General features: G+C 58.3%; 1 protein-coding gene and 1 long non-coding RNA gene across 9 annotated transcripts in view; one reads left to right on the forward strand and one right to left on the reverse strand.

The window, feature by feature from the left end:
• The window catches only part of TBC1D22A (TBC1 domain family member 22A), a 326,013-nt gene that overhangs the window by 205,209 nt on the left and 107,999 nt on the right, over positions 1-12,805 (reverse strand). The gene's annotated exons all lie outside the window — the stretch shown is intronic.
• On the forward strand, positions 389-1,418 carry LOC131518683 (uncharacterized). The gene is made up of 2 exons (XR_009265241.1): positions 389-559; positions 829-1,418. It is a non-coding gene; the product is annotated as an uncharacterized LOC131518683 (long non-coding RNA).

The following is a 12,805-nucleotide window of genomic DNA, read 5'->3' on the forward strand; positions in this document are numbered from 1 at the left end:
CGACCTGTTACCGTACATAGTTAGAAGTTTTTTTTTCTTGTAATAAGACTCCTAAGATCTCCTAGCATCTCTGACGTATGCAGCACACTGGAACTGTAGACCCCATATTGCACATCATGTCCCGTGACTTCTTTTATTTTGAGCCCCTTCACCCATCTCGCCCACCCCCACCCCCACCTCTGACAACCACGGATCCGTTCTCTGTATCCACACGCTTGGTTTCGGGGATTTTTGTTTTAATAGATGTTTTTTTAACCCCTGGAAAGCGATCACCATCCGCGACGCCCTACTCCAGCAGCTCCCCCTCACACACACTCCCACGAGCCGTTCGAGGACCCAGGCCAAGGACACAGGAGGAGCTGAGCCCCCTCTCTCTCCTTACAGGAGAGAACTGCTGAACAGGCCTCATGCTACGAAGGCGTGGGGCGCAGGCATGACAAGCGTGAGCCGCGTCGTTTCCAAACAAGTCGAGCCTGCAGAACAAGAACAAGCTTTGCACCCAAGCAGGCAAACCCCTGTCCCGCCTGGACATCACTGACCTGGTGGTCTACGTCCCCAGGTGGGTAAGTTACCAAGCCAGTTCTGCAGCGGGGGGCCCGGGACCGGGACGGGGAAGTCTCCTCACACAGGGCCCACGGTCAGCGCGCAGCACAGCTGGCCCTGGAATCAGGGCCCACCCTGGGACGCCGCCCACGGGGCCCACTCCACGTAAGTGGAGGGGCACCTCGGCACGGAGCCCGTCCCACTGGGCAGCAGATAAATGTCTGCCGAATGAGTAACACCTTCACGCACACCCATTCACACACGGTTTCCATCTTACACCAACAGCCTTCCAGGGAGACCTGGAAAGAATATTCAAACAAGAGCAAAAGACAAAAGTCGCTTGGCCCACGGCACCATCTGGCATTTCTCCTGCGCGGACACCAGAGGGCTGACGCGTGCTCCCGCGACGGCACGTCACCCACTGAGGCTGGAAGCAACGCGGGACGAGTCCATGCGGTGGCACAGAGGACGGACACGGAGCAGGGTCCGTGCGGGACAGGACCCCTCTCGCAGACCCTAGCACCTCTCAGCAGTCACAGCCCCGCCCGGGCACCAGGGAAGCCTGAGACAGCGTCACAACTGTGCGTGGCCTTTCCTCACCGTGGACGGGGTGGGGACAGGCTACGGAAGCCAAGGCACAGAGACCACACCAGCGTGAGGAGACTCGGCTGCCCCCAGAACCACTGGGCGGGAAGCCTGCTTCGGGGCCCGGAACCAGCAGCTCAGGCCACACGGGGATAAGCGGGAACAGCCAAGCAGGAACAGCCAAGCAGGACACACTTATGACACTTTAGCACACAGAGCGTGTGGCCAGCTGGGCTGCCGTGAAGGCCAGCTAGGCCTCTCCTCACTAAGAAAACCCAGAAGTATGCGTACAGCTCACTGGCAGATTTCTATCCCGTGCTGGAAAGTTCTAGCAAAGATGACCAGCAGGGTGGGAAACTCGCTTGCATGCGTGCTCAGTCACAACACAGCCAAGAACCGCAAGGCCTGGCAGGGAAGGTGCATTCCCACCACCAGCTCACTGGTGAGCCTCAACCTGAGAGCCACAGGTGAGGCAAGGGGGCCGAGAGAGGTGACTGTACTTGCTCTGGCCCTTACCCCTGCAGAGGGTGTTGCGCAGACAGCCCCAGGGGCACCCAAGGATGGGGCTCAGGCCACCTGTCAGTCATTGCCGACATGGCCCTTGTCCCCTACGCAGGGCACCCAGAGACAGGTCAGCCTGCCCTAGAAGAAGTTTCCAGGGGAGCCGGGGCACCCACAATGGACACCCACACAGTGCAAGGGGCCGTGTCTGCAGTGCCCGCCAGGTCAGAGGCCTCAGGCCAGGAGCAAAAGCCTCTGTGGCTGTCACACGACGGCCAGGCCTGAGGCGGGCTGGGAGCAAATGACCCGCGTCAGCCCCACAAACTCGTGGATGGAAGGACTCCACAAGGGTATGGTCTGCACAGACAGACAGAGCAGAAACACACGAGTGCATTCTGGGGGCCACTGAGGGTGAAGGAGGGCAGGAAGGAGACACTGGGGACGGCCCCGAATGCCACGGTGCGTATGTGGGCTTCAGAAAGCAACCTCACAGCGATAGTAGCTAACATTTATTAAATGCTCATCATCCTAACCACCTTCAGTTAGCTCCTCTAATCCCCCTCTAGTCCTTTTTTCTAATGTTTTTTTAATGTTTATTTACTTTTGAGAGACAGAGACAGAGTGTGAGTGGGAGAGGGGCAGAGAGAGAGGGAGACACAGAATCCGAAGCAGGCTCCAGGTTCTGAGCTGACAGGATAGAGCCCAACGTGGGGCTCAAACTCACGGACCATGAGACCGTGACCTGAGCCGAAGTCGGACGCTTAACCGACTGAGCCCCAGGGTGCCCCAAGTGCCCCCCTAATCTTGGAGGTGGGTATGCTTACTCCCCCACTTTCTGAGGATGCAGCAAACAGACCCAAGATGGCCCTGTGTCCCCCACCTCCTGGTGTGACCTCACCCCCTTGAGTGTGGGCAGCCCCGTGACTTGCTTTGCACAATTCTGTCACCTGAGAGCACAACCCAGCCCGCCAAGAGACGCTCTCCCTGCTACCACACTGAGAGCCGCACATGGAAAGGGCCGTTCTCGGCCAAGGGCGGCCGAGAACCGGCAGGAAACCGAGGCCCCGGCTCTACAAGCAACCAAATCCTGCCGGCAGCCACGTGAGTCTGGAAGCTGGTCCTTTCCCAGTCGAGCCGCAGTGAGTCTGCGGCCCAGATATCACCTGACTGGCCCCCGAGCTAAGACACGCCCAGACTCCTGACCCACAGGAACCATAAGACAACAGACATGAACAAGTGTGTGCTGTTTTAAGCACTGGGTTTGTGGCGATGCTGTGACGCAGGGGCAGACAACTAACACACACGAGAGAGCTGAGGCACTGCGGGCTGAGCACTTTACCCAGAGCAGCAGAGCCAGGGGTCACGCCAGAAGTGCGACTAAACGGCGGCCTCGCAAGGCTTATGAAATGCCACCACCGGTACACTTTTCTTCACATGTACATCTAACAGGAGAAAAACATCAAAAAATGTTACTTGTTTAGCAAGAAAAGAGCGTGCAAGGTGTAGGAGCCCCTGGGGAGCAAACTGCAGCTAATTGCTGTCCACCTGCCCAAGGCCCAGCGGGGACCTGGTCACTAAAGGGGCCTGGTGTGCACGCGTGTGTGTGCACAGATAGGGGGTACGTGCCTGCGTGTGGCGCATGTGCGTGCAGGCACTGGTGTGAGGTGCGTGTGCATATGTACACGTGTGCATGGGCATGTGGTACGTGTGTGCACGCAGGTGTGTGGTGCATGGGCATGCATGTGCGGGTACACAGTGTGTGTGTGTGCGTGTGTGCGCATGTGTGGCCTGGAGGAGAAGCCAGAGCTCAGCACGCAGGAATCTCCTTTCCTGCTCTGCAGCCTCACCTGGGAGGTGGTGACATCAGCACGGGAGCCCTCCCACCCTTTAAGCCCGCCCCACACTTTCAGAGAGCTCCTCTCTCTCCCCTCTCTCTCTCACGCACACGCGCACACCCCCAAACCTGCTCACAAGCACGAATGCACGCTTTCCCCCGGCAGCCCAGGCACTGAAGACAAGTGGGTGCGGAGGCCCCACGAGCCCCGCCCAGCAGGGCGCGTGCAGGGACCCGAGGCGTCCCAGGGCACCCAGCACCCGTGCAGGCAGCTGGCGTGGCCTCCTCGTGACTCCCAGCCCGGCGGCCACGGGAAGGCTGAGAAAGCCGCAGGCCCGGGCTCCTGACTCAGCCCCAAAGCTTCCCTCACGCACAGTCTCGAGCAAGCCGTCCCGAGACGGACCGGGCTCCACTGGACACCGCGTGGGGGAACCGAGGAAAGCACCCGGGGGCAAACGCACCCGGCGAACACGGCCGAACGAGGGAGGCGGCAGCGGGAGCCGACAGTGCGGCCGCTCGGTCACAAACACGCAGCTCGAGGGCTCCCAAAGCGCCGTCTGTGAAGGAGCCGACCCCCGCCCCTCCCAGCCCTCCAATCTGCACCGCCGTGCGGGCTCCGGGGACGCGGGCCGGCCCACACGCTCACACCCTTGAGGACAGTGCTCCGTATATGTATCACTTTGGGGGGGACATTTTAGGAACTCAGCTCTCCCATCAAGGAAAGCGATCAGTTAGCTCAGACTATTTAGATTTAACTCCCCTTGATCTCTCTTGATAACCTGCAAATTATACTTTTAAGGCTTTAATCCCGGTAACGTGTAAGTAAAGGGACAAATGGCTCAGTCGTGAACAAAAATGGCTTTCACCACGTCAGGCAGGCTAACATCCCGAAAGAGCACCGCCCGGGGAGGTTTGGGACACCGGACGCAAATCCGACTCGCCACTGAGCACACGCAGGCCGTCACTGCCCCCAGAGGTCTGGCCGAGAGGCCGCGGACAGCAGGGGCCTCCTGGTGGCTTCACCCCCAGAGCAGCCTCCGAAGAGCGTCCGGCCCAGCCCGTTCTCTCGGCTTCACGGCCGCCAGCTTAGGGGCCGTCATCTCACATCGGGTCCCCTGTGACACTCTCCCGGCTGGCCTCCCTGCTGACACCCCGTACTCAACACCCCCCAGGGCGGCAGAGGGAGCTGCTGACACATCGGGCCACGCCGTCCGTCAGTCACGCTGTCTGCCCAAGACGGGGTGGGTGAATGCAGACTGTTGGCCGTGACCCCAAGGAGCCTGACCTGCCCCTCCCTTCCCCCACCTCATCGCCTCCACTGGGTCCTCGCTCGCCAAAGCCGCCACTTCTGTCCCCCTCGCGGCCTCTGCTCTCGAACTTGTCACAACGCCCTGCTCGCAGCCCGACCTCCCAGGGCACCCCCGATCTCCAGCATTTAGGTGTGAGTTCAAACGCCGCCTCCTAAGAGACAGCGTCCTTTACCAGCCCAGCCAGAACAGCACCCCTCTTCCCAGCCTGCGGCCCCCATCCACTTCCACGGGAACCCCCCGAGGAAGGTCCTCCCGCATCCCGTTCACGGCTGTGCCCTCAGTCCTGCCCCGTGACAGGCACGGAGGAAAACCCTAGAACCCTCGCTGGCCTCACGGAGGCGTGAATGATCCGGGTCCCCCCACCCTTCAATCTGACCCTCCGCGTGCCTTTGCTCTCCAAAGCCTGTGCCGCTGATGAGCGCCGACCTTCCCGTTCCGGTAACGGCTCGGGCCAGCCCGGGATTTCGGCCAGCTCCTTCCCTTCCGTGTCTCCATCAAGTGATGCTCCAGACCCAGCTCCCCAGAGGCCAGCCAGTCGGGACCTCGGGCCCCCCCGCTTGTCGGAGAGGCGAAACGGACTCAGGCGCGGAGAAGCAGCCCCAGAGAGTGGAAGCGGTGTGGGCAGCGTGTGGTGCCGGCGGGCTTGGAAGAGGAGACGACAGGCAAACAGGGAAGTGAAGGCCGATGACGACTTCTTCAGGAGGGAGGAGGGGCAGAGCGCCAAGCTGGGCGCGCCCAGAGGCAGGGGACAGCACGGGGCTCCGAAGCCAGCGAGCCGAGTCACAGAGATCTCTCCGCGCACGATCGCTTGGTCCCGTGCGCGGAGTTCATGTTCCTCACGGGGAGACGGTCCCGTCTCCGAGCCAGGAGTCAAGGTGGGGGCTTGTGGAGGCTGCGCCAGGTGAGCGCCAGGCAAAGCGCCCACGTCCGCCCCTCGGCACCAGGTCCCGCCCCCTTGGCACCTGGTCCGCCTTCGGGAAGCACCCAGCACCCTCCTGCTCGGGGAACGTGCCGCCCCCAGGCCCACCTGGCCTGACTGCAGACAGCGGCACGAGAGGCCACCGCGGTGCTGGGCGCACGCTGACGTCCACGCCAACGTCCACGCCAACCGAGTCATGTCCCCTGGTCACGAGGAGGCTCACGCGACCCACATACCGGCGTCTGTTCTGGGCGAGCACTCCCAGTTCTTGCTGTCCCTACAGAGTGGCACCCAGAGCGATTTCCCTGGAACAGCCATTAATTCAGAAAATAAAAAAAAAATAAAAAAATAAAAAAAAACACGGATTTATGTTTCCTCAGCAAGAAAGGGGGAAGAGAAGGTAAACAGCTGGCCTACATGTCCCTCGGCGTCTGTTCATCCCGTCAGGCTGTCCTGCCGCGCCAGGGACATGCCAGGAAGCCACGCAAGTCGAGGTCCGGCACCAGCCCTCGCCAGCAGCTCCGGTCCCACGCGCCCTATCCCGCCGGCAGCGGGGCCAGACGGCAGCCATCCCTCTACGGTGGCAGGCAGAAGCATCTCTTTTACAAGGTGACACACAGATCAGCCTCGTCTAGACCCCCAAGGAGAAGCTTTCCGTTAATTGCAATAATGCAGAAAAGATTTCCACATAGAGAGAACGTCTGGTGCCACTGGGAGCCCACAGATCCGGACCAGAGCAGCATTAAGTCCCGGCCGCCTGCAAGCTGAGGACTGTGTCGTGTGGAGGGGCGCCACACAGCCGGGCGGAGGGGGCCTGCAGGAAGCGTGGGGCAGCAAGAATCCCAGCACCCCCCCCCCAAGGGCCCCCAGGCACACCCGTGAACCCAGCCACACCGCAGAGTTTCCCCCGGCTCCAGCAGTGGGCAGCCCCCCCCCCCACTTCCGGCTCCCATCCCCGCTCCCATCCAGGGGGGCTGGCTGCAGAAACCGGAATGGGACAGGGGCCCAGTGGCCCCAGGAGACAGGGCTGCTGCAGGACCCCAGGGGCAGACCTAAATCTGCAGACAGCAAAACTAACTCGCCCGCCAGAGGCCACGCGGGGAGGAAGGCCACGACCACAGGCCAGGCCGCCGAGGCCTCCTCAGACACGACATGTGCAGCTATCGGGCTGAGGGCTGCTTTCTCTCTTTCCTTCTTCTTACTAGGATTTATCCTGGGGTTTTTTGTTTTGTTTTGTTTTGGTTTTTTTTGCCTTAAAACACTTCACGAGTTTCCTTTGCTTTAAGTTATTTATTTAGAGAGAAAAAGAGAGAGAGCGCACGCACACGTGCGCATGAGCAAGGAAGGGGAAGAGAGAGAGAGAGAGAGAGAGAGAGAGAGGGAGAGAGAGAGAGAAATCCCAAGCAGGCACCGTGCTCTCAGCGCCGAGCCCAACATGGGGCTCGAACCCACAAACCATGAGGTCACGACCTGAGCCAAAACCAAGAGTCAGACGCTCAACCGACTGAGCCCCCGGGCACCCCTGCTTTGCTTTCGCTTAAAATCACAAAAACTAGCACAGGTTTGAGTCCAAGTCATTCAGAATCATTCAGAACTCCCTCCCCAACTCACCTGACATCGTCCCGTGGGGCCCCAGCGCCCCCACTGCCTCCCCCCCCCCCCACCGACAGCTCACCTCGACGACCTCAGCCCAGCTCATAACAAGATCTGTGATGGCTCGAGCTACAGTGCTCCCCGCCTGAGCATCCATCACCGCCTCACAGACCAGGAAAGCGCACGTGACCGTGAGCACATCGGGACCGGACCTCTGAGGGTCACCCCGAAAATATTTTGCCATTTGATGGCCATCATAATGAGCTGCCCACAGATCAGACGTTGCTCAGGGCGAGTCACGAGGAAAAAGGACCCTGTTCCCCATGCCGCGGGCCGCGGGCTCCTAACCCGCATCAAACACCTGCGGTTCCTGTTCAAAGCCTGCGTGGAGCCCTTTCCAAGCTTTTGCTCTCAGGCTGGTCAAAGGTATCACAAGGAGCTGTCTTCCTATCACCTTTCCCAAGCAGGTGCTTTCAAAGTTCACAACATGACCCTTCAAAGGGGTACAGATTAAGCACCAGTTCCCTTGAATTTACAGCCCCCGACGGGCCTGGAGACGAGCTGGGGGCACGCACTCGCTCCTGCCGGCTTCTCCAGCCCCAGCGCCCTGTGGTTCCCTCACACGGTCTCAGCTAAAAGCAGAATCCGAGAGAAATCTTGTGAGGGACGTTCGTGTCTCATCCTCTACCGAGGCGCCCCCACAACAGCAACGGAACAACCACAAGGAAAAATGACTCCTGCATGCCCCCCGCCACCCCACCCTAAGGAGGGAGGTGCCGGGAGAATAGGTCGTTCCAGGCCACCGCCAGACCCTTCACTGCCCCAGACCCCACAACAGAGCCCGATTCCCCAGAGCTCCCCCGGGGCCCAGGCTCAGAGGAGCCCCCAGAGGCCAGAGCTAGTGCGAAGTCCCCCAGGGCAAAAAGCGAGAAGAGACGGCAGTTCACCAAAATCAGGGATCAAAAGCCAGAGGGGCCAAGCCAGGAATCGGGAGGAGAGGCCCAGCCAGCTGGCCAGCGGCCTCAGGAGCGTGGAGCCAGCGCGCGGCCAGCCCGGCCCCCGGGGCCCGCACAGGGAGGCCGCGGGGCACTGCCACCGGAGCTTCCCGCCACGTGCCCAGGCAGCTGGGCTTGGGGCTCTAGCTCATCCTCCGGCAGAGCCCCGTCTACACTGCCGGACCACAGGCACCCCAGCCCAGGCCTGCCTTGCCTGCCTGCACAAGGTGGGTGCACCAGGGAGGCAGGGCGGCCCCGGCTGGGATTGGGAACATTCTTCCCACAAGGTTTCTGAGGGGCCAGGTCAGGACACGGACGCTCCCCAGAACTCGGAAATGGGGACCACCAGCAATTCACCTCCAAATTCAAGCGTCCCCACAAAGCACCCTCCCTGGGGCTGTCTTCCCGGACTCCATGCACGGCAAGAACGTTCGGCACCACACACGCCAGGCTTCCTGGGGACTTGATGGCGTCTCTACTGTTTCAGGCACCCTGCCCTGCGACGGCACGATGCTGAGGACATGGACCACCCCCCGGCACTTCTTCAGGGGGCCACGGCCCCACAGCGTGGTCTGCCAGAGGGCCGGGTGACCTGCCAGCGGCTGTGGCAAGAAAGGTGGCGCTGGCTGGCACAGGACTAGCGGGGGCAGGGCAGGCAGGAGCACCCGGGGAGGGGGAGAGAGGCGGTCACAGCACACGGACCGGAGTAAATGTGGAGTCAATGTCGGGCCATCAGCTTCAGCGGCGGTATCACCTGCCACAGGACAATAAAGGCAGGATGCCCCATGTACCGAGATGTTGGGTGAAACCAGAACCGAGCTGCATCGGCTCTAACAATGAACATGCCCTGCGGGGCGCCCGGGTGGCTCAGTCGGTGAAGCGTCCGACGTCGGCTCAGGTCCTGATCTCACGGTTCGTGGGCTCGAGCCCCGCGTCGGGCTCTGTGCTGACGGCTCGGAGCCCGGAGCCCGTTTCAGATCCTGTGTCTCCCTCTCTCTCTCTGACCCTCCCCCGTTCATGCTCTGTCTCACAAATAAATACATGTTAAATAAAAATTTTAAAAAATTTAAAAAAACAATGAACACGCCTTGGGTCTTACAGGCTATTCAAGTTCTGCCCACGGTCCTGATGTTCTCGTCTTTGTTACAGAGCAGGAATTCATTAAAAGTAGTTCTAACTTTAAACTCTTCTGGAAGTACCTTTCTACGGATCAATTTATGCTGAACTGCAGTCATAAAACCAGTTGCCCTTCCTTGTTACCACCAGGGCTGGAAAAATGAAAATGTGACTGGCACTCCCAGTCCGCTGGCCAAACTTCAGACACCTGAGCAACGAAGAAAGATTTTTTCCTAAAAAGGTGAAAGACTTTCTTGCGCAGAAGGTTCCTGGGAGGGCAGCGCTGCCTGGCTCCACTCTGCAAACCTGCGGCTCCCTCCACGGCTCCCCAGGTGGGACCGGGGCAGCGCTTGGGGCGCTCGGGGCGCCGAGCCACTCTGCATTCTACAAAATGAAATCCACGTAAATGGAAAACGTCGCTGTGCTCACGAGGACTCGCAAAACTCTGATTTCAGAAATCTGAAAACACGGCACTATAGACGTGAGCTGTGTGACTTCACAGCACAGCAAGCACCATGGAGATAACTTCTGGGCAGAGGGCAACAGCAGATCCGCAGTTGTGCTGGGAGAGCTGCGGGGGCCACGTCCCCGGAAACCCCGGAGCAACGTGGCCCAGAAAGAAGGAATTATTACAACGCAAGTGTTTGCAACACGACCCAAGGAACACCGCCCCCACGTGAGTTCTAACACCTGATGAACGACACCAAGTAAGAGCCCGTGACAAATCCAAAATGAGCATCGAAAGGCAACCACCTGGGGCACCTGGGCGGCTCAGTCGGTTGAGCGTCCGACTTCCATTCAGGTCATGATGTCGCGGTTCGTGGGTTCGAGCCCCGCGTCGGGCTCTGTGCTGACAGCTCGGAGCCTGGAGCCTGGAACCTGCTTCAGATTCTGTGTCTCCCTCTTTCCCTGCCCCTCCCCTGCTTGCTTGCACTCTGTCTCTCTCTCAAAAATAAAACAAACATTAAAAAAATTTTTTTAATTAAAATTTTAAAAAATAAATAAAAGACAACCACCTATCACGTAAAATATACACCAGGACTGCCCCTGATTATTTGCCACAACATGGTCAATAACGTAGGACTCTCTTAAAGCCAGCAATGGTGCCAGCACCAAAGCCAGCAATGGTGTGGCATTTGAATGACTCGACATTGATCTCCTTCAAATGTGACGATTTATGCCCCACGCTCTGTGCTCAAGGCAGGTGTCTGATAGGTGAGACGACCCAGACGTCTCACTACGCTCAAAACTGAAGGACAGAAAAGAAGCAACACTGTCAAACACAACATCACAGTGTCACTGTCACCTGACCAAACATTCAACACAACAGACATGGCCACATGTCACAGCGGCGAGAATGACTGGGGGCCAGTCAGAAAGAAGCATTTTTCAAACGCAGGAGCCACCAGACTTCCCCTCTGGCAGCGTGGCCCGTGAGACGGCCACCTACCTGCTCCTGAAGTCACTGAACCCGTCCATCCCACACAACCCGCGTTTACCTCGGATCAGTCGCCTCAGTGCCAGGAAGGCCAGGAATAAAATCCACCACATTTAGAGGACAAAGGAGCAAAAATGTATTCTCCTATCAGATGACAGGGAAAGGAATTGATAAACCTCAGCACCATTTGTGACTTTAAAACCACGAGCAAGGCACCGTCCCTCACGTGATAAAGAGCACCTGTAATGCCTAGAGAAAATATCCCAAGTCAGCACAACGCGACCAGGAGTGACAGCAGGATACCTGCTTCCCCCACTGTGTTTGGTTGTAGTAAGAAGACTGAGCCGGCAAAAAAAAAGAAAAAACAATAAAAACAAACAGCAAAACAAAACAAATAAGAAAGAAAAATATATAGCAAAACAGAAAAAAAGAAACTGCCATTATTCACAAAGTAATACGATTAACTTCTGTAAAGCCTCAACCACATCTACACATAAAATACTTGAATTGGGGAACAAGGTAAGACTTGCCAGGTAGAAGGTTCACTGACAAAAGTCAACAGCCTTTCTAGAGAGTATCAATGCAAGACAAGAAAAAGAACACTGTCTAGAAATAAAAGATCAGGAGAGCTAAACAAACACAGAAACAAAATGTGAGTTCTCCCCGACTGATCGGCAGATTCGGCGTGATTTCCAGAATTTACACGAAGCTATAACGAGCTGATTTCACATTTATACAAAGGCCCATAAACAACAGCCAGGCTCGGGCAGCCTGGCCTGCAAGACAGCAAGACAGCAAGACAGCGAGACCAGGACACCTAGACAGGAGGAAGCCGGAACAGGGACGATGGACACACGGAGCGGCGGCCCAGAGGAGCCCAGAAGGAGCCCAACGTGTGCGGGATTCTGATGTAGCACAGAGCTGATCGGCGCGGGCGGCTTCTCCTGGAGGGACGTGTGCTCAGAAAGCAGCCGACCGCGGCGAACCACGCAGAGTGGATTCCAAACAGACTGTGCTGCTAAATGTAAAAGGCAAAACTTTAAAACTCTGGGAAGAGAGCTAAGACTTCTCTGAAATCTCGAGGTTGAAAAAGAGGTCTTAGGACACAAACAAGCATATATGCATAAAGGAGAAGACGGGGGAACAGGCGGCGGTAAATTCAGAATTTCTCGTCACCACGAGTGAAGAACAAGCCACTAACTGAAGGGGGCGCCCGGGTGCATCCACACCCACGACGGACTCCGCGCCCTGAACAGATCAGGAACTCAATTCCATCGGCAGAACCAACCAGACACCAGCACCCCAGGAACAGGGAACAGAAGCACTTCACCAGAGAAGAAACACAAATGGGCAAGAAACCGAAGAAAAAATACTTCACTTCATCCGCACTCACGGAGGTTCAAGTGAAAAGCCCAACGGGACGCACCTCCTACCCCTGGCCAGAGCGGGGGACCCGGCCTCACAGTCCCATGTGGTGGTGAGGGTCAGCATGGGACACTCCCCCAGCACGACCGCCTGGTGTGACCCAGTGCGATCCCAGCACCCGCCCCCGGGGCCTCTCCACACACGTGCGCGCGCACACACACAGGTGCACACATTCACGCACGCACAGAGGCACGTGCACAGCGACGCCCTGAGAAAACACACAGCGATGAACTTGGCCCAAATGCTCGAGCAACACGAGACTGGAGGGCTCAGTGCACAGACTGAGCAGCAGAATGCAACACAGCACTGAGAAGTGACCTCCAACCACAGGCACTGATGGGTAACGCTTAAAACCAAATGCTGTCTTGGGGTGCCTGGGTGACTCGGTCAGTTGAGGGTCCAACTTTGGCTCGGGTCATGATCTCACGATCCGTGAGTTCAGGTCCCACGTCGGGCTCTGTGCTGCCAGCTCAGAGCCTGCAGCCTGCTTCAGATTCTGTGTCTCCCTCTCTCTCTGCCCCTTCCCTGCTTGCACTCTGTCTGTCT

This window comes from Neofelis nebulosa, chromosome 8, assembly GCF_028018385.1.
Source record: "Neofelis nebulosa isolate mNeoNeb1 chromosome 8, mNeoNeb1.pri, whole genome shotgun sequence".
In the NCBI taxonomy this organism is placed as follows: domain Eukaryota; kingdom Metazoa; phylum Chordata; class Mammalia; order Carnivora; family Felidae; genus Neofelis; species Neofelis nebulosa.